General features: G+C 42.8%; 1 protein-coding gene across 8 annotated transcripts in view; it reads right to left on the bottom strand.

Moving 5' to 3' along the window:
- OSBPL6 (oxysterol binding protein like 6) overlaps positions 1-22,847 on the bottom strand; it is a 316,099-nt gene that overhangs the window by 189,838 nt on the left and 103,414 nt on the right. For 7 of the 8 annotated variants that reach the window (XM_029605885.1, XM_029605886.1, XM_029605887.1 and 4 more), the window contains one exon: positions 17,718-17,767. The gene's annotated coding sequence lies outside the window, so the exon portion shown is untranslated. Of the gene's footprint in view, positions 1-12,912; positions 12,933-17,717; positions 17,768-22,847 lie in introns of those variants that run through there. The other variant, XM_029605891.1, reaches the window with a different exon arrangement.

The raw sequence follows: 22,847 nt of genomic DNA, 5'->3' as shown, positions 1-22,847 counted from the left end.
TGATGAACCCCTAGTCTGACCCAATATGGCAATTTCTTATGTTCTTTTGAAATGAGGGGAGAACTTGGTAGATAGATTTTTCAGCCGTAGATTGCACGAATTAAGCCATACCAAATCCCCAGGGTTGAAATGGGGTGCCAGCTGATATCTTTGGTCCTCTTGTTTCTTTTATTTTTCAACGGCTGAGGTGAGGAGCTAGTGGGTCTTTTGCCATATCTCTTTGAGATCTTAACCCATGACATCAGCTGCAGGGCATAGGACTGTCAGCGGTATAGGGGGTGGCACCTGTGGATGTCTGCAGTACAAGATCTAGAATGGAGATGACCTCGTGGAGTTTCCAACATGATTGTTATGGCAGAATTCTGCCCAGGAAAAGAGAGAAGTCCAATCATCCTGCTGCTTGTTTACAAGGACCATTAAGAATCCCTTGAGGGACTGATTGTTTCTTTACATCTGTCCATTACTTTGTGGATTATATGCAGAGGAAAAATCAAAGAAATTCCAAACTTCTCCAGAACTGAGCTGTAAACTGTACTCCTCAATCCAAGAGAATGTGTTCAGGTAAACCATGGAGTCGGAAAATGTGCTGAAAAAAAGAGATAAGGTAGTTCTGGGGCTGAAGGAAATCCAGGGAGTGGTTTAAATAAGCCATTTTTGAGAACTGGTCCACCACAATCCAAATGGAAGTGCAGCCAACAGAGAGAGGTACATCAATGATGAAGTCCATGGCCCCATGGATCCAGGGGTTTCTTGGGGGCCGGCAACGGCCGAAACAGTCCTTAAGGGCGAGTGTGAGAGCTCTTGTAACCTGCACAATTAGGATAGGACTCCATGTAATATCATATGTCATTGTCTCATTTGAGAGCACCAATAGTGGCGGAGGAGCAGTTCCATGGTTTTAGCTACTCCAGGGTGGTCTGCCAGGCAGGAATCATGGGCCACATAAGTACCTTTTCCCGGAGACAATGCGGACCATCAACTTCCTTGGTATTGTGGGAACAGTCATGGCTAAAACAATCCTCGCAGTATTGATGAGTCAAAGCAGTTCTGTCAAGTCTTCCGTTTCAAAGGAGCGTGAAAGAGCTTTAGCCCGCTGATTCTTTTCTGCCAGTCAATATCGGAGTTCAAAGATAAAATGGTTAAAGAATAGAAACCATCAGGTCTGGCATGGGTTCAACTGCTGGGCTTGCTGGAGGTATTGCAAGTTTTTATGATTGGTGAAGATCATGACTGGGTATCTAGTTCCCTCCAGTAAATGGTGCCACTCCTCCAAGTCAGTTTCACCGCTAAGAGTTCTCTATCTACGATAGTATAATTCCTTTCTGTGGGAATGAATTTTTTAGAAAAGAAGAAGCAAGGCTTTTATCGTTGTACTTTGTGAGAATAACCCCTACTTCAGTGGCAGAGGCATCTACCTCCACAATAAAGGACCTAGATGGGTCTGAGTCTTGGAGACAGGGATCTTTGAGGAATGCATGCTTGAGGCGACAGAATGCTTGCATACCATCTTCGGACCAGTTCCTGGTATTGGTGCCTTATTTTATAAGAGCTGTGATAGAAGTGACCTGGGAGGAATATATATGCACAAACTGCCAGTAGTAATTGTCGAAGCCAAGAAATCTTTGCAAGGCCTTGAGCCCCACTGATTGAGGCCAGTTTTGAATGGCCTTCACTTTCTCCGGATCCATACGTAGACCACGAAGAGAGATAATATAGCTCAGGAAAGGTAGCTCATCCTGCTTGAAGGTAGACTTTTCAAGTTTGGTATGTAAGTGATTCTCTCGGAGTCTCTGCAGGACCTATTTCACATGCTCACAATACTGTGCCAGGAAGCATAAAAAAATTAGGATATCATCCAGATACACTAAGACATGAGAATAGAAGAGGTCTCTGAAAATCTTGTTGACCATGTATTGGAAGACAGGAGGAGTGTTGCAAAGGCAAATGGCATTATCAGGTATTCATAATGCCCGTCACGGGTGTTGAATGCCATCTTCCACTCGTCCCCCTCCCATATCCAGTTGAGGTTGTAGGCTCCTCTGAGTCCAGTTTTGTTAATATTTGTGTCCCACGCAGGCGATCAAAATGTTCCTTACTATCAGGACAGCGGGTATCTGTTCTTGTGGATTATGGCCTGAGGGAGCCATCTTTCTTACTAGCAAAGAAGAATCCTGCCCTTGCTGGAGATGACGAAAGGCAGATAAAACCCCGCTCCAAGTTATCATGGATGAAAGTTGACATGGCACTGATTTGGGCATGGATAGTGGGTAGATCCTGCCAATAGGGGGCTTCTTACCCAGGAGCAGGTCAATCAGGCAGTCATAAAACCTGTGGGGTGGCAGTGTCTCAACATGCTTTTTACTAAAGATGTCTGCAAACACTGCGTACGGAGGAGCAAGGCCCAGGAAATCCGAGATCTGATTCCAGGCTAGAGGCACGGATGGAACTACTCAGGTGAGACATTGATGTTGATAGGACCGCCAGCAAGCAATCTGCAGAACTTGCTAATCTATAGAAGAATTATGTAGCAACAGCCAAGGTAAACCAAGAATAATTGGATTGACTGCCTTGGATAGTACATAGAATGAGATGCTTTCCTTGGGCAGAACCCAATTTGAAGCATGAGTGGTAGAGTGACCAAGGACAGCTGGCCAGGGAGGGGTTCACCATAAACAGAGGATATAGTAACAGGCTTATCCAGAGTCATCATGAGAAGGTCATATTGGCGAACCAAGGCTTCATCAATAAAGTTGCCTCCAGCACCTAAATCCAGAAACACCTCGGTATTGTGGGAGGTGAGACAAACTGGCACCAGCAACTGAGGAGATGATGAGGGCCGGCCTAGGTCTGCCTCTCCAAACAACCCTAGGCTTGGACGTTTCCCGCCTTCTCAGGACAACGGCCAGCGAAGAGTCCCTGTGTGATACAATAGAACAGAGGTTGAGCCGCCGCCGTCTCTGCTTTTCTTCCTCGGTGAGTTGAGCTCTGCCGAGTTACATGGGTTCTTCAGAGGTGGGCACAGGTGGGGCATCTGTCATAGGGGCCAGAGGACGTTGGAACTTAGGCGCCATCCTAAAGTGCAAACAAGAAGCCTCCCTCTCTTGGGTCTGCTCTTGGAAGCTGAGGTTTACTCGAATGGCTACAGCAAACAGAACCTCTAGCACAGGCAGCAGATCCTGACCCACTAGCTCATCTTTGATGCATTCTACATGATCCTGCCAACAGATGGCGATAACATGGTCTTCATTCCATGGAGTTCCAAGACCAGTGTCTGGAACTGGATGGCATAATCACCCACCGTGCAGGTGCCCTGTGTGATATGGAGCAACTCAGTAGCAGTAGATGAGGCCCGACCAGACTCATTAAATACGTGCTGGAACTATCTCAGGGAATTGTTCAGATTCTCCAGCAGGGGGTCACTCCGCTCCCAAAGAGATGATGTCCAGGCTAGAGCAGGACCCACAAGGAAAGCCAGCATGAATGTCACCTTAGCTCAGTTCAGGGAAAACTGGCAGCTTGTAGCTTGAAGTGCATCCTGCACTGATTTATAAAGCCTCAGCAGGCCTTAGGATCCGCATCATATCTGGGCAGTGGAGGTAGCTTCAGCATGGGTCCCAGATGCTCAGTGGGTGCGCTGGAGGACACTCCAGTGCAGGTGCATGAATCTGCATGGATTCCATTTGGGCTGCAAGGCTTTGAAGTATGCCGGCCATATCACAGAGCTGGCCTTGCTGCTGTTGCACCTGGAGGACCAACCCTGAAACAGCCTGAGCCAGGGACATGTTCACCAAGCTCAAGGCCTCAGCAATTTGTCACAGATGTGAGCCCTTGGGCTGTGGCATGGTTGACACAGCCTAGCAGGCCTATGCCGCCAGCAGGTGGACTCGCTTTTTACTAGAACTAGTTCTAGGGCTTTACCTATACCAACCCCATTCCAGGGGCCAGCAGGCATTAGGCGAAAGTCCTGTATGGAAAGGTCAAAGTTGAGTAGTGGGCAGAGGTCAGGGCAGGCAGTGAGCAAGCGCTATCAAGGTCCAGGCCAAGGTCGGTGCAGGCAGCAAGCAAGCGATGTCAAGATCTAAGCAGGGGTCAGGGTAGTTGGCAGTCCAGTAAAGTAGTCAGAATCCGTAGCCAGGGTCAGAACCAGAAGTCAGGCAGAGATGCACAGACAAGACAAGACAAGGCACTGGGGATCAGGACACAAGCAGGACATGGCAAGACAACAACAAAGCAGGGTGGGCAAGGTAACAGCAAGGCAGGAAGAGGCAAGGTAACAGCAAGACAGGAAGACAATGGGCAAGGCAAAAAGACAACAAAGCAACACATACTGCAAGAGCAGGAGGACCTGTGGTGTCGTATGTCCGGGAGAGTGAGGTTTAAATGGCCCCAAGTCCTGACATCATCAGATGGGGACCCAGTGATGTTTCCCCACTGTGGAGCCCATAAAGTCCAGGAGTGTGCATGAGCCTAAGGGGCAGCATGGCATAGCTGGGATGAGACCCAATGGCTGTGTTCCTGTCACAAGGAGGAAGTTTTGGAGTCAGGGCAGGTCAATGGATTCGGGATGAGTGAATCCAATCATGGAACCTTCCCGCGACCAGCCAAATATTACAGAAGGGCAGTAAGTTTTGAACAAAAATGATGCTCCATCAATCCTACTGTGAATTTGAGGATCCCTCAGGTTGTTGGAAGCATCCATTTTGAATCAACAGCAGCTGTGGACAAGCTGATAACACAGATTGCTTTGCTGGCACTCATACAGGATGCTCTCAACAGCAGGAGAGCCTCATATTCAAGGTAAGATTTAATTTAAAAAGAAGTTTAGGCCGCGTACTCTGAGGTTCTAAGCAGTTGACAGAAAAAACATTCACAGGTACAATACTGGCAGAGATCCGTTCACATCTACACCACTTTGGTATACATTTTTATGAAAAAGTGGTATATTTAGTTTACTAAGAAACATAAAAATACAAATTATTTTGTCAAGCAGGCACTTTCATCTGCCTGGACCATAAGCCTCTTCTTTATTTTGCTGAGGTAACTTCTCTTTACAATGAGAACTCCAGTTAAGCAAGTAAATGGATTCTGAGAAAATGCCAAGCAGAGGGGGGCTGTTGCATCTCCCATTCCTCTCAGCTCTTTCTCTCTAGCTTATCATGAGTATTTATTTATTTATTTAACACTTTTTTTATACCGACCTTCATAGTAATAACCATATCGGATCGGTTTACATAGAAAAAGGGTATAACTGAAGCAATAACAAAAGAAATTAACAATAGAGGTGAATAGACCAGTATCTAAAGCACTCAGTTGATAGCTTCAGTGTATGATGAGTCATTGAGGAGAAAATGATAGGGAAGCAGTGGTGCCATACTCTGCTGCCTATTGCTTACTGAGAGCCCAGTTAATTAATTGGAGCTCTGTTTAACTTTAGTTGGTGCATTTAGGAAAAAAAAAAAGGGTCAGTGAAAATGGTTTCATTTACCATTCCCCACACAGCCTCTTATTTCCTGCATAATTCATTCCTGCAGCAAATAGGAAGCACTGCTGTTTTAGTACATCTGCTCTGAAGTAGCAATGCACTTGTGGAACTGTTGTGTATCCCTTTAAATGCCTCATTTATCAATTGCTGCAATGAACCGCAAACAGACTTGTGCCAGAAAGTAATCTGTACTTAAATATCATTCTTCTCTGCATAAACATCTGGCCAAGCCAATATGGTTGAGCGATTCTGGTCACAAACCATGAAAGCAAATTTACGGATTTCCTCTAGTATAACACTATCAGTTTTAACCTGGCTCTTCCTTTGGCAGGGAAAATACATACAGCTCAAAAAGTTTAGAAGAAACAAGCTCAAGCAACTATTGTTAGAGGTCAAACAGAGCAAACTGCTGGTATTAAATTTCTAAATTCAGAAAAGATCACAAGATAAGGTTGCACAGCCAAGTTAAACAGGGTCAAAGGGCCGCTTATGTAATTGTCTTCAGCATGTCTATGTTAGGCAAGTTTAAACTGTCAAAGAGAAAACAGGGGGAAGTCACTTTCATGGCAGTAAATTGTAATGAGGCAGTGAATTAATGACTTCATGACCCTCCCAAAGCTTTTGGGGTTAATATGCTTTTGTGGGGCTATTCATGTGTTACTTTAGGGTATTCTAGAGGTAAAATTTGAGTCAAATAGTATGATTAGAGGGTCTGGGGTAATGGCTGCTGGTGCTAAAAATTCTACAAGTAATAACAGCAAAGTTTCACTTTTGAGAACATTGAGCTAATTATGTGCCTTCAACCCTCGGTTTAAGTATTGATGCACCAGCACCTCTATTTTGTGATATCTGGAGTTGTGGGAAAAATTAAACATCAGATTACATATCTGTGAAACAGAGAAGAATATACCCTGACTTTTCCAGAATATCTTTTCTTTCAACTCTATAAAACAATGTGGCAGGCTTAGTATCTCCACATATTAAGCCATGTATGTTGCTTTAAAATTCTGCCCAATAGAGGCCATGAGATTGACAGCCATAATACTTCTCTAAGGCCTGGATTTATCAAAATGCGAAAAATATTGCATGCGATAGGAAAAGGCACATGTTTTCTGGTAATAGGCAGTTTATTGCAAAGTGCACTAATACCTAAGCTAACCTTTTCACACTTTGTGATACATTTCAGGATTGTTGTATTTCCTGCATATAACCACTAGGTAGACCCTTTTTAGTAGTTTTGAAGGGGAGAGAGAGAGAGGGGGGGGGGGGAACCTAGCCATAATGCCCTCACACTAGATAGGTATTTATATCTCTATGGGAGGCCCACCTAGAAACTCGAGGTGAGGTTTCGGTATTAGTGTAGGGGTTAGGGGCCACTTTGACATTCAAAGTGAGACGTATGAACAGAACAGTGCTCTCTTGTGAAGATTTGATGACTCTCGGAGTGAGAAAATTCATTCAAAGATGATATTTGTGCAATGTTCTCTCAACCTAGCTTGATGGACTCTCTACCTGGGTATGGAAAAGGAGAAAGGGTACATTTGCTTAATTTTAAGGAACCTTTTTGCTTTTAGAGAAGGAAGTTCTTCCACCCTTCCTCTCTCTACTTTTGGTTACTCCTTTCTGAAGTTTTATGTTCTTCTATCTGCATGAGTACCCTGGCACCCAGGTAGTCAGTGTGCTCCATCTGAAAGGAGCGGTATCTCTCATCCAGACAGAACCTGTGGACTATTATCAGTCCTGTAGAGGAATGAATCTGTATCCATTTTTAGGGAAAAGGAGACTATGAAGAAGTCCTGTGGTACCCATCCAGTATAAATTACAACCACTTCATCGGGATGTTGAAGAAAGGAGTGTGGAGGTACTCTCCAGATACCAACAAGGCCGAAAGGAGGAGTAAGAGTTTTGAGAAGAACAAATGAACTAAAAGTATGAGATACGGGACTTAACCTTATAATACCTAAATTGGGAGTAATCATCCTATCCACCAAATTCTGGGAGGAAGCTTCAGAACTACCACATTAGCTGGGCAAGATCAAGAACAAGAGAAATCAATCGACATCAGTAACTGAATTACTTGAAAACTTAACATTACAAATTTATTAGAAGATCTGGAACTGTAAAATGGATAGGAAATGGCAAAAATCTATAACTGGACATTCTTATCAATTTTTCCAACTTCAATCAGTAAGTTAAGTGGGAAACCATGAATTGGTTTCAGTGTGATTATTACTGCTGTAAGCAAAAGACTTTAAAACTGAATTAAATGAGAACAACGCTCAATGCTTAGGAAGTAAGCTTCTACTCCCTTCCCACTGAAAGGGAATTTTGGAGTTCAGAGATGTTTAACATCAATAGAGGAAGAATAACAGCTTAAGCCAATAATTTGAGGTGTAGTCTTTGGCACGCTAGCTGAGGGGTTAGATATATGTTTTTTATTTTGTTTTTGCTTTTATTTTTTGTTAAACTTTATTTCTGCAGTTTTTAGCGATAAACTATTAGGTTTTCTTTATTGTACTTAGACCTGCACAATGCAAACTTTCTCTAAATAAGAGATATAAAAATTAAGAGGTCAATTTTAAAAGAAATGCGCACACGTCCATGTGCACGTGGTTTCCGGTGCACACATGTGCGGGCGGCCCGCATCTCACGCGTGCAGGAGGGGAAATTTTATAACCTACGCACGGCAATATAATTGGGCCTCCACCAGTTCCCTCCCAGTCCGCTCCACCAGTTCCCTCCCAGTCTGTTCCCCGACCCCTAAAACCCCTTTCCCTAGCTTTTTTTTTTAAATTTCGGAATGTACTTCATCTGAATAGATGAACTAAGTTCCTGGCACGCTTCCTCAGAACAAAGCGTAATGGCCGCTGTCCTGGCTGGCCTCCGTCCCACCCAGACCTCGCCCACTGGCCGGCCCTTTTGATCGAGCTCAGCACTTCTGCGCATATCAGGAGATATGCGCATGGCCAGGCCGTTTTTAAAATGAGCTTGGTGCGTGCAAGGCCCAGCCACACACGTATCCCCCAATTTTTATGCATGCCGGGCTTTTTAAATTTGGGCATAAGTGTAGAGATCTCCTTAGGATCGCCACTTGAAAGGGGCTCCAGTACAGAACCAGTAGGAAAGCAGGAACGGAGCATACCGCTTTGCTACAGCATCCCTGTAAGGTTGCTTTGGTGGTGATCTCCTGCCTGCTTAGGAGCAGTTGGCGTTTCCCTGCAGTGTTGATTATTGGGACTTTCAGCCAGAAGGATCCAGTTAACATCGGAGGAAATATCTGGAGATGTGGAAAGGATTTCCTCCTTGAGACCCCCACTGAAGTCTCTACTGGAGGATAAAAAGATCTAGGAGAAATAGTGTCTTTGGAGAATCATCTGCGACCTTAGGTATATTTTTTGCCTTGGAAAGGTTGAACCAGTTTCAGTTAGAGAACCCCATTCCATCCTGGATGCCTGGCTTCCACATCCTGGAAGGAAGGATATCTCAGAGCCTACAACACTGAGAGACTTACACAGGCTGAATTGAATTTGGATTTGACATGGGACCTAGATATAACAATAAAAAAATGTGTATTGTGCCAGCTCATAACAATAGATAAAGTCACATAGTAAACCCTTCTTGTTGGAATACCCATCGGGTGCCTGTCTGATTTTTTTGGCACCTACATTCAAAGACCTACTTTCTCCCACTATCGGAACTCAAGAGCTGTACAGGACTTTGTCAGGATTTAGCTTGGGATTGAATGTGTCCCTCATCTTCATAGCACAGCTTAGAAGCGGGGCTAGATAACCAACTACTGCATACAAACAAGTGAAAAGTCTCATAAAAACTGATGTGACAAATCCTATTATTTACTGGATCTGGATTTAAAATATAAATTCAAACCTGTATTGCTCTTAAAATGCACTTGTTACAGTGCGCTAGCGAGCCATGATACAAGTTGGCCACTTAACCATACTTCTCTGCTTCCTCTCCCTCAACAAATATCAAATTGCAAAAACTTTCGGTTGGCTAAATTATATAAAGGGGCTACAGTAACCTGAGGACTTGCTGTATTACCTCTGGTTATCCTGGTCTCCTTGGTATTGCAGATTGCCAGGATTTTTTTTTTTTTAAGATCCTAAGGTCCTAGATCTCCACATTGTTGACTCCCTAACAGTGGGTCACAGAAGACAAGAGGTGTTGCCTACAGCTACAGTATCTCAGGGTCCTATTGCATATTGTTTTTGTGTCCACAGCCTTCCATGTTTTACTAACCAGTCGAATCAGTTTCTAGGCACAGTCAGAGGAATGTAGGAAATAGGAAGTTGGGCATGAGGGGTGGGGTTCACACGTAATCACTAACATTTTTTCCAGATCTCTAACTTTCTCTAACCTCATGTAATTCACAATTTCCAGTTCTGTCCCTTTAAATCACAGCCAGTGAAAACAGCTCATTCTAAATCTAAAGACTTGTTAAAACTGGCTGGTTATCTCAAAGGGAAGCTGTCATCATTAACTGTCAAACCAACCAGGGTCCCAGAGGCCAAATTTTTCATAATAATAATAATAAAAATGTTATATTTATATGCCATCTTTTATGACACTTCAAAGCAGAATACATTCAAATACTGCAGATATTACATATGGAGGCCATGGGAGCCTAGGAGCCCAGAGGTCTTTCAGGGTGAGAGCCTTCCTTACATTAGAATGGCTAATTTAAACCTCAGGGTGTTAAAATTAATAAACAAAATTGAACATTTATGATATCTTAATTAAAATGAACCATAAAAATTTAAAATCTGAAATGGTAAATATATTCAGTGGAGAAGAGATGACTGAGGTGGGTTTTGATAGAGGTCTACAAAATCATGAAAGGACTTGAACAGGCTAATGTAAATCAGTTATTTACTCTCTCAGATAACAGAAGGACTAGGGGTTACTCCATGAAGTTAGCAAGTAGCTCACTTAAAACAAATCAAAGAAAATTCTTTTTCACTCAGCACATAGTTAAGCTCTGCAATTCACTGCCCGAGGATGTGGTTACGGCAGTTAGTATATCTGGGTTTAAAAAAGGTTTGGATAAGGTTCTTGAGGAAAAAACCATAAACTGCTATTAATTAATAAGCAACAGGAGCTTGAGAATTATTTAATGTTTGGGTACTTGCGAGATACTGGGGGGGGGGGGGTGTTTTTTGTTTATTTTTTTATTTATGTAATTTCCAAAATTGTACAAGACATTAATATTGAAAGAAATATGAAACTGAGATGAAAAAAAAAAGAAAAACCACCATATAATACAAATACATATTAACACTCTCAATTCCAAACAAGTCCTCAAAGTTTGGGAGGAATCCAAACCACAACCCAAGGAATAATCAGACAAAAAAGCAAAAGATTGTTTAGAAACAACATTATACAATAGAGAACTGTAGTGGGACTATTGCAACTGGAGGTCAGCAGGAGGATCAGTAGAAGGTGTTTTACCTATCAAAAATAAGGCCAACTGGAGGAAGTGACGTCACTTCCCATGCTGGCTGGCTGAATCGGGGCTCCTCACCTCCCGGGACTATTTTCGGTTGAAAACAGGGGGAAAAGTGAGCATTTTTTGGCGCCCCACATCACCATCGGCAGCGGACCATCCCGTGAACATGGCCACCAAAAAAAATCCGTAGACTTTAAAAATTCTCCTACTCGAAAGGGGGAGAAGAAACGGACCCAGAGGAAAACAAAATGGCGGAGCTGGACGGCATGGCAGAGCCCGGGGCAGAACTGAGTGACCCGCGGAGCACGGATGCTGATCCTCCTTCCCGGTCTGAAATGCGTTCTTGGTTTCAGGAGATCCGGCAGAACATTAAGAACTTCATGTCTGAGATCGCAGCCACGCTGCAGGAAATGCGTGATGACCATGCAGAGCTGGGTAGACGGATAGACGAATCAGACATTCGGCTGGAGGATCATGAAGAAAAATGGAGGCAGCAACACAAAACTAATACAAACTTACAATCACCTGCAACTTGATCTTGATCAAAAGTATGTTGGCCGGTATCATAATTTTTTAACTGTAATTGAAACCAAACTGGGGCATGATCGGACCAAACATACTTTTGATGACCTAAAAGTCTGCGTACTAGAACAATTATCCCCTAATTGGAGAGGGGGCGACTTTAACACTCGGTTACTACGCGCAGAACAACGCTGGATCCATCGGCTTGGGACCGTTAACCTATGGGTTTAAACTCGGCATTGGAACTCCAAGTATTTTTATGAATATAATCTCATTCATATGCCATCCTAATTAATAACACATTGTCAGCAGAGAATCATAAGCGCTCGGTCCAAGCAATTGTTTACGGGTTACCATAGTATCGTTTCGTCAGCATGGAGAGACGTTATACGTCATCACGCACACAAAGCGCGGGCTTTTTTAAAGGGTAGGCAGTTCAGGGTTTGCTCTGTCCCGTTCTTATCAAATATTTTTTGGAGACGTTCGCGTCCGGGATGAAGGTTGGCGTTGCTGTGACATCTTGAGTTAAGTACTTAGTTAATTCTTATGTAATCAATATGTTTGACTTATATTTTTTGAATTTAACAGCATCTGTCTTGAAAATTTCTTTGAAATTCACTCCTGAAGAAGCGATAGTGTGATCGCGAAACACCGGCCGTTGTCGGGCTTTATTCTTCAACTGCACCTTGGGGAACAGATGTGTGTCTCTTTTTGAAAGGACATTATAATATTCTGAAAAAATATCTCATTGCAAATGATTTCATTGCAAACACACCGCAAATGACGAGTGGTCCGGACGGCAAGTTACAACACTGCCGTTGTCTGGCTTGCTGATGCGGTTTCATTCATTCTATCAAGATTGGTCACTTGCTATTCGGTGGGCACAGTTTGTAAAATAACACATAGGGGTTTTTTTTGTTTTGTTTGATTCATAAACAGATACACCAGGATATTCAGGAATACCTTCAGCATAATGACACGGGGGAGGTGAATCCGGGGACAATTTGGGAATGCTTGAAGAGTTTCCTGCGTGGTTCTTTTATTGCTCAGGCCACCCATGTTAATAAGCAGAGAGAAAAAGATAGACTACAATTAATGACTACTCTCCATCAGCTTGAACTACCCATATGCGGAACCCGTCCAATTCCATATTGCAGCGGGAGATACAGGAGACTCGGGATAAAATAGCGGCACTTGACTCAGCGCGTATAGCTCACCAACTGACTTTGGCGCAACAGCAATTCTTTGAAGGGGGAATAAGGCCGGGAAGCATTTAGCCCATATGCTCAAGAGAAGACACGCGCTGGCTACCATACCAAAAATCAAAACTCCAGAGGGTCAGATATTAACTGACAATACTTCCATTAGGCAACAATTTCTTCAGTTTTACATTAAGTTATACAGTGGGGATCCGAATATTTCAGACAGGGATATCATAGATTACCTTTCCGATACACCGTTACCGGAGCTGACCACCTCTCAAAGGCAATTTCTGGATAAAGATATTACCCTGGGGGAAATCCAAGACGCAATTAAATCACTAAAACCTGGTAAATCTATTTATTTATTTATTTATTTTTAACTTTTCTATACCGACGTTCCTGTATAAAATACATATCACATCGGTTTACAATGTAACTGCAACATTCGCTCGGTTAAATAAATCTCCGGGTATCGATGGGTACACTCCGGGTTAATAAATCTCCGGGTATCGATGGGTACACTCCAAAATTCTAAAAATATTTTTCCACAGTTTTAGCGCCTGTACTCCAAATGTTTTTTAATTCTTTACGAACAGGGACCGCCCTTACATCCCAGGCCAATTCGGTGGGGATTACTATTTTGGTAAAACCAGGTAGGGATCCGACACTCTGTGGATCATATCGCCCCATTTCTGTTTTGAACATAGATTTTAAGTTGTTGGCAAAGATACTAGCTAACCACTTAAATAGTTTCATAGCCCAACTAGTTCATTTCGATCAAGCGGGGTTTATTCCTGGGAGAACCACAGCAGATAATATCCATAAGATCCTTGATATTCTCTGGTATGCGAAGCAACATAAGGCACCTGCTATTGCCCTTTCTATAGATGCTGAAAAATAAGGTTAACTGAGGGAGGTCATAAAAAAATATATGAATTATTTTGGTACTTGACATACACTTACATGGAAATTTAAGGAAAAATAGACCCCCCCCCCACACACACACACACACACTTGTTGAACCCTGGAACACAATAAAAGAAATTTCTTTCGCTTCCTTTGGGTCTGTCTAGAGACATCCGGAAAAACTTTAACTTTAAACTGCAAAAAAGGCTCTAATCTGTGCTAAAAGAAAAGTCTTAACAACCAGTCTTTATCAGGCTCAAGGACTAACGAAACAATAAGTGTTGCTGGAACTGCCATCTCCAAATCTGAAATTTCAAGCATGGTGGTAATATCTATACAAGGTCCTTCAGCTGGAATCAAGGACTCCATTCGGTTTAACAAGGGTTTAGTGGGTTTACACCAATGTTTTGAAGAACAGTCTAATACAATAAGGAGCTTTCAGGAGCTGCAGGGAATTTATTACCTAGGCTCGAAAGATTTTTTCGCATATCTTCAAGCGAGACATTATATTCAATCACTTTGTAAATCTAATGGGGAATTTCCTTATTTTATAGCAGTACGGGCAATGTTTACATCAACGGGGAGGAAGGGCAACTCTTGCTCTAATTTTACCAAGGCTCTCAAAAGTATAGTTAATGATACTGTCTTACATGATATCATGTGCAAATGAGAAAAGCAGGCTATTTCTTTGGAGAAATCAGAGGTTATGGCTGTACTCCAAGACAATTCAAATCCTGGAAATTACCATTGATAGTTGTGGCACTGTGTGCTGTCAGAATGGCCAAAGAATAGACACAGACAAGGCTCTGGTTATGAGAAACGGGATTTAAATTCCTACATTGTATTTTCATATCTAGGTCTTGGATGTTTGCAGTGAAATTATGTGACTCAGATTTCTGCTTGAAATGTAAAACTAAAAAGGGTACCTTTTTGCACTGCTTTTGTGAATTTAATCAGATTTCAATATTTTTGGAAGAGGTTGTATATGAGTTGGGTAAATTGTTGAAGTTGCATATTCCAAAAGAGCCCAAAACTTGTCTTCTAAAACTATTTAGTGGGTCATTGGATGGTCTCTCCAAGCATATAAAGATTTTTCTCCGTAAGGCTCTCCTGCTGGTGATTCAAATGATTTTGGCTGTATGGATCGCTCCAGATCAGCTGAGGAAAGACCAATGGAAGCTATGACTTTACAAATTATTGCATTTTGAGTATATGACTGCAAAAAGTAAGTCAACTGACTCTTTGTCAATCTATCTAGCAATCTGGTGCAGAATGTGGGACTCTTGCTCTGATTCCATGTGAGACTACATTACATGTTTTTAAGTATCATCTTTCCCTGATTGATTCTCTTTGTACTGCATTTGGTTGGGCAACGAGTTGGCACTATTGCTGTCACTTGTGTGGGCATGTTTTTGTGTTTGGCAGGTGATATTATTCTTGTGTTCTTCTTGTGCTTTCTTTATAGAATTGTTCTTGACGCATATTTTGTGGGATTGGTAGGGAGAGTGTTGCCTTTGGGAAAATGGTTGGTGGGGTGAAAGACGTGGATATCTGGAGATGTTTGTGTATTTCTGCACTGTTCAATCTGTTATGTGTTGAAATCTGAATAAATAAATGAATGAAAAAAAAATAACACTTATCTGAACAATCAACTTGCCTGCAATTTCTTCCATTAATATCCACTCAATGACCATGAACATTGTGCCCAAATATCACCAGTTAGTTTGTGAAGTTATCTGGGTAGATTTCCCTGAACAACTTAACCAGCGATATTCAAAGAATATCATCAGCTAAGCAGTGGTAAATTAAAAAAAAAAAAAAAAACAGCTCACGCTTGGGCTTTGTGGTTTAATCCTCTGCCAGCCCACCCCAAAGATCCCTGAGCCAACCCATCCCCCTCCAGGCCCAAAAAGCCTTCTGCAATATTTATAATAGTTATGCTGATACTCACACACACATGCACCCTCAATTTTATATCGGCGTGTGCATGTGCGGGAAGGTGCCGACTCACGCACGCAATGGGAGGAGGGGTATTTTAGTTAGAAGCATGTGGCGATGCCATTGGCCCTTCCCAAGTTCCTTCCCAGTCTGTTCCAATAAAGGAGTGGACTGGGAGGGAACTTCCTTAACCCCCTAGCTAACTTTCCTCCCTTTTCCCTTCTCCGCCCCGACCCCTAAACCTCTCCTAACCTAATTTTTTTTAATTTTTGAACTTACCTGCTCTCCCGAGCACCAGTAAGTTCCGCACGCCGGCCAACTGCTGGCGCATGCTGTCGCAGCCCGCCCACAGCCCACCCCATTTTTGAAACCCGGCTGTTCTGCCGTTACCGGGCGATATGCACGTGGCTGGGCTGCTTTGAAAATGTCCACAGCCCAGCTACACGCATATCTCCCAATACTGGCGCATGCAGAGGTTTAAAAATTAGCCCATATATTAATAGAAGTACATGGAAAACCAACCAGAGCCTTGCCTGTGTCTATTCTTTGGCCATTCTGACAGCACACAGTGCCACAACTATCAATGGTAATTTCCAGGATTTGAATTGTGCACATCTGCATTCCTCACTTCCTTTGTTTCAGTAGGTAATTTTGGGTCATTGCATATAAATTTGCCAGCAAATATATGTATAAGTTAATCAACATTCAAAGCGGATTTGCAGATATAAATTCACTTTGAAAATTATTTCAAATTTACCTTACTTTATTGTACCTATTAAATTGTGTGCAGAATTTTTAGGGGTAGAGTTAATCATATAGGGCCTGAATTTTAAAAGCATTTACAAGCTTAAAAATGGGTTTTATATGTGTAGATGCATTTTACCCATGTATGTGGCCTTTTGAAAATTGGTACAATATATGATATTAAATTGTCAATAGGATTTACCATTTACGTGAGTAAATGGCTTTTGCAAATTGCTATGATAGTATCTTACATTTATGCACTTAAGTCCTTTCAAAATTCACCTGATAGGACTTAATTTTAAATGAATTACATGTGTAAATGTAACATACTATCGTAGCAATTTTAAAAAGCCCATTTACGCATGTAAAGTGCTCTTACATGTGACTATCCTATTGACAGTTAAATGGTATATATTGTAGTCATTTTCAAAAGCCCATTTACATGGGTAAAATGCATTTACTCATGTAAAAAACAATTTTAAGCATGTAAATTATTTTTAAAATGAAGCCCATACTTTTAAAGATCCAAATGCATGCATATAAGTACAAACCCCTTCCTAGCTCCACCCGCAGTGACACCTCTGCTCAATTCGTGTAAACTTATGCAGGAATAGGTCATATGCACATAAGTCTACCTGCATATCGGGCTACCTGCATATCTGCATTAAAAAAAAAGTTTTCTGCAGATAAAATACTATTTTACCCATGGAAATGCTTCTGAAAATTACTCTTCCACATTCCTTTACAATTACAATTCATTTTTTTAAATTAAAAAAAAATTTTAGTAGCACCTCAAGGCATTTCTGGACTAAGTCACTCTAATCAATAATCATTGATTCAATTGAATTCAGTGTTTCTCTCTGGACTGTTGTTCCCTGCATGGATTGATATATTTTTGCTTTGGGGAAACAATTGTGTATTTGCCAGCTCATTCAGCTCCAGCAGGTTATAGATTTTCAGTGAGCTTTAGTAGCTTATAAACTCTCCTAGTACATTACAGCTGCCTGTCTTTTGCAGATTCTGCCAGTTTTGCCTCAGCAAAGTGTTGCGTGTCCCGGCCGCGCTAGGCCCGCGCAACACAAAGGTGTACTTCCCAAAGGTAAGAATCCTGCCACTCTGCTCCCCGCCAGCTCTCTCTCCCACCTGGAGTTGCAGTGTAATGAACAGAGTTCCTTGGTGTTTCAGATAATGCTCATATCTAATGCTGCACTCCTCCTCCTGCTCTGCTGTACTTAATTATTCCCAGTGGTGCCAAGAAATGCACTCCATAGGTCTAATACAGAACCCCCTACAAATGGGTACTCTAAATGTTTCAACACTAAGCAGATGCCCATAAAAGACAGACACATTGCCAGAAGTATAAATAGATTATACAGCTGCTGAACACATCAGAACTGTATCTTCATAACCAAAGAAAGTAAACTTACTTCCTAACATAATCAAGAGATAATTTACTAACCTTGAAATTTGTATCCCAACATGTGTGAGCTTGTCTTCAAACCATCACATCTAAAACAAAGAAGTATGATCCCATCAGTGTAAGCAGATTTCCTGGCATTTAACAACCTGCTAGTTTTGAAATCCTCACATTCTTCCTTTTACCCTTTACTCTTGTTTGCCCAAATAAAATTTGGTTAAACTGCTCCTTATGACATGTTTTCCTTGTTACCATCTTGTTGCCACAGCATGGAAATTTTGTGTACTATCTACTAAGATTCGTTTTGAAAATATTACCATGGTCACAAGCCAAACAATTTATTCATTTCATATCAGTGAGACAGACTGCACCGAGACAGCCAGCAGAAATCTGATGCTAGAACATCTACTGTTTCTTGTACATCTGTGTCGTTAAAGTTTTCCAAAATGATTTTTTTTTTCTCTTATGTTTTGTTTTTTTTTAAATAGCCTTGAGCTCTTTTCAACTTGCACAGTAAATATACACATTTGATATAGCAAACTTGTAACAAGTGCACTCTGAAGACAGTGCACCAGGCACATAGAGTCATGTGACCATGCTTGGTACCTAATAGACAAGCATGCCAGAGCTTTCTAGAAATGCCTAAAGACCTTTCCTGCGAAAGTACAGGAGTTTCAGCTCTGCTACAGTTCCCCCTCAGTTCCAATAATAAGATCTGACTGTGGGTGAACACTTCTAGAAGTTCACTGAATCAAAAAAGTGGAATTCCTTCACTAAGGGATATCTTCAACCAAAAATCTGTAAGAAAAAAAAACAATGATACCGCCAATAGGCAGGGAATATATTTTTGTTCAGCAAAACCTGTTTTGAAAATTTTTATACATATCATAACATGGAAGACACCCTGAAAAATATAATGGGCTTTTGTCAAGGGCAGGGGGGAGGAGGGATTACCCCACAAGGGGGCCTTAGAGAACAAAGTACAAACCTATTGTTCTGCGATGAGGTCATTTCTAAACAATATTGAGCTGTGAATGTGTGGACTGAACTCCATGTCACAACCTTGCAAACCTCAATAGACAGAGACCTTCAGTAGGGAACTGACATTATCACAGCCCTAATGTTTATGGGTTTTCACATGTCCCTTTACAGTAAAGACTTTTGGGTTTAACAAAAGGAGATGCAATCAACTACCTAATCCAAAACACCATGGGGCAGATTTTTAATATTACGCACGGGGGGTACATTTGTGCGCGCTACCCGCTGCCACGCGCATGTTATAAAATCCAGGGTCGGCGCGCGCTAGGGGGTGCACCTTGCACGCGCTGAGCCCTAGGGGAAGCCCGATGGCTTTCCCCGTTCCCTCCAAGGCCGCTCCGAAATCGGAGCGGCCTTGGAGGGAACTATTTTTTTGGTCCCCCCCACCTTTCCCTCCCTTCCCCTATCTAACCCACCCCCCAAGCCCTACCTAAATCCCCCCCCCCCCCACCACCACCTTATTTCGTTGAGTTACGCCTGCCTCTGGCACAGGCCACTGTGTCGGGGCACTCGGCCACGCCCCCGGACCGCTCCCACACCCCCGGACCACGGCCCTGCCCGAGGTCCGCCCCTTTTTCGAAGCCCCGGGTCATACGCGTGTCCCGGGGCTTGCAGGTGGCGCCGAGCCTATGCCAAATAGGCTCGGCGTGCGCAGGGGTAGGTTTCCGGGGGTTACCGGGGCTTACGCGCATAACCCTTTGAAAATCTACCCCTATATTTTGTCACTGTGTTCCCAGACTTATTACAGACAAGAAAAGCAACGTTTCTATGAGTGTTAGATTTCTTTTATTTTTTTTAAACTTATAGTTTTATTACATTTTTAATAGAACAGACAAAAAAACATAAATCACAATAATGCAATACAGAACTTTAGTCCAGGTAAACCTCCCACCCAACTATCCCCTAGTCACCTCCCCCCTCCCATGTCCAAGAGCTCTAACAATGTAGTCCAAGGTCAAGAACACATAATCATCCAATATCAGTCATAGTTCTGGCATTCTACAAGAAGTTCCCAATCAGAGCTATATTTACAATAGGGCATGCCAAAGAAAGTACAAGCGGCCAGAGGCAAGACAATGGAAGGTAATGTAACGCCCATATATATTCATGTCGCCTGTTGCTTTTCCCATTGCAGGAACGGTGCCCAGTTCTCCTGAAATTTTCGCGGGGTAGCTTGAATTTCTGCTGTTATAGCGGCCACTTTGCCCAACAAATGCACCTTGTTTTGTACCATACCGAGAGATGGCACCACAGTTTGTTTCCAGCGTCCGGCTATCAACAAGAGAGTTGCAATAAATACTTGTTGGCAAAAGAGTGTGTGGTTTATTCATGGTGAATGGCGGGCGGTGAAGGAGCATGAAACCAGGGTCCAGAATGCCATGAACTTCTAAAATTTCTTCAATCCACTGTGCCACATGAGTCCATAGAGTATGAATTTTGTCACACATCCACCAGACATGAAAAAAGGTCCCAATCTGTCCGCACTCTCTCCAGCACGATGCGTTAAGTCTGGGACATCTGCGGTGGAGGAGTTGCAGCGTGAGATACCAACGGGTGATCATCTTGTAACAGTTCTCCTGTAGTGAGGCTGATACCGAGCATTTACGAGCCTGTAAGTAAATGTTTATCCAATCCTTTTTGGACAAGTGGGTACCCAGATCCAAGTCCCAGGACCGCGTATGCGGGAAGGGTTCATCTGTCCTCCCAAGTAAAAGGGTATAAATTTTAGAAATTATTCCTCGTGTTTTATCAATGTCCGTACAATATGTTTCAAATTGCGATTTCCCCTGTTGAGGGGAGGAAATAATTAGGGGATTGCAGAGAAAATGCAGAACCTGGCTCCCCGCAAGAAAATCTGCAGGAGGCAGCTTATATAGAGTTTGTATGTCTTGCCAGTTCATTAGAGATCCTCCTTTGAGTAAATGTTCAATTCGATGAATTCCCTTCGCTTTCCAAACTTGAAATGCTCGAGTTGAGTGTCCTGCCGGGAATTGTGAATTATAATACAAGCCTGTGGAGTGATAGTACACCCGATCCCCTACCACGAGTTTCTTCCATTTGTCCCATAATCGTAAAGTGGTGTCTAGTGCCGCCGTCATTTGGCCCAACGCCACCCAGGTGGCGCGTGGTTGCCACACCAGGGCTGACAAGGGCATGCCCCCAAAGATATGACCTTCAAAACTAGCCCACTGTTTGGGGGAGCCCTTCCTATGCATATCGGGAATCGCAGCTAATTGGGCAGCTACATAGTACCATTCAATATTGGGGACTCCTAGACCTCCCCTATCACGAGACTGAAACAACAAACTTCTGGATACTCGGGGTGGGCGTTTACGCCAAATGAAGTCGAACAGGATTTTCTGCCAGGAGCGTAGTATGGGTGTGGAAATTATAATTGGAATAGTGTGAAAGAAATAAAGGAATCTGGGCAGGACATTCATCTTAATAATGGCAACACGCCCCAACCATGAGTATTGCTCTCTGTCCCACTTTAATAAGTCCGTCCGTATTTTTTGTAGTAACGGCATATAATTGAATCGAAACAAGTCACCCACCTCCGCTCCGATTTGGACCCCTAAATATTTAAGGGATTTATGGGTGATTTTAAAGGGGTAGTGCTTCACCAAGTCCATGATGACATCCTGGCCTGCGTTTACGTTTAACAACTCTGTTTTATCCATATTTATTTTAAAACCTGAAACTGCACTAAATTTCCGCATCTCCTCCACAACCTCCCCAATCGATGCCCTGGGGTTAGTAAGAGTCAATAGGATGTCATCTGCAAAAAGAGATATTTTCAAAGAGATGTGGCCCATGGGGATTCCTGTTATATACTCAGAAGCCCGTATCCTTGTGGTGAAAGGTTCCAGGAATAATGCGAAGAGCAAGGGTGACAGAGGGCATCCCTGCCTAGTTCCTCTCTGAACCTGAAAGAGGTCCCCATATCCACCATTAATTTTTATCCTGGCTCCGGGGTCTTGATATAAGCACTGGACCCATCGTAAAAAATTTGGGCCAAATGACATCCATGCTAATGTGGTGAACAAAAAGTTCCAATGCACCAAGTCAAAAGCCTTCTCGGCATCAATGGCCATTAGCACCAAGGGGGCTTTTGTCTATTTTGCCCACCATATGACGACCGTAACTTTCCGGACATTGTCCGCTGCCATTCTGTGGGGAATAAAACCAACTTGGTCACTATGGACTAATTGCGGGAGGAAGGTATTAAGTCTGGCCGCTAAGACCTTGGCTAATATTTTAAAATCCACATTAAGCAAGGAGATGGGTCGATAGGATCCACATTGAGTTGGATTCCTCCCAGGTTTCACCAGGACTGTTATTCCAGCCACATTAGTAAGCTGGGGTAATGAATCCCCGTCGCGTAATTCGTTAAAGAAATCTGTAAGGGGCCCCACCAACTGTGCACTATACCTCTTATAATAGCCCCCCGAAAAGCCATCCAGGCCTGGCGATTTTCCAGCCTTAAGGTTTTTGATAGCCGCTTGCACCTCAACAGTATGAATTGGACTATCCAGGAAATTTCGTTCGGAAGTGGTTAAAGTAGGCAAGGAGATAGACTGTAAATACCTATCAATGTTGTCAGGTGTGATGTTCTGATCCACGCTATATAGGCGAGAATAGAACCTGGTGAAGCACTCTCTTATATCCTTTGTGGCAGTCAACATTTGGCCTTGGTGATCTTTAATCTTAGCAATATTACATTGGAAAGAACGTTGCTTCAATTGCCTGGCAAGGACCTGACCAGCCTTATTACTGCCCTCAAAATAACGATGCTTCAGACGTTCCAAATTTTATGCTATCTGTGCAGCGTCTAATATATGTAGGTCAGAACGTGCTGCTTGTAATTTTTTAAGGTCATGGTCATTAGGGTGCTGTGTATGCTTGTGTGTTAAGTGCGCTATTGTACGAAGCAACGCGGTACGCTGCTTTTCCTTCTGTTTTCGCAGGGCAGAGGTGAGTGCTATAATACGACCCCTCATAATTATTTTTGAACATTCCCATAAGGAGCCCGCCTTCTGGACCGATCCTTTATTAAGGTTAAAATATTCCCGGAGATGATCCGAGAGGAGCTTACTGTGGGTGGGGTCCCGCAACAAATCTTCCCGCAACTGC

This window comes from Rhinatrema bivittatum, chromosome 6 (assembly GCF_901001135.1).
Source record: "Rhinatrema bivittatum chromosome 6, aRhiBiv1.1, whole genome shotgun sequence".
Lineage (NCBI taxonomy): Eukaryota > Metazoa > Chordata > Amphibia > Gymnophiona > Rhinatrematidae > Rhinatrema > Rhinatrema bivittatum.
Note: the sequence above shows the minus strand (reverse complement) of the source record. Positions and strands in the feature narration are given on the sequence as shown.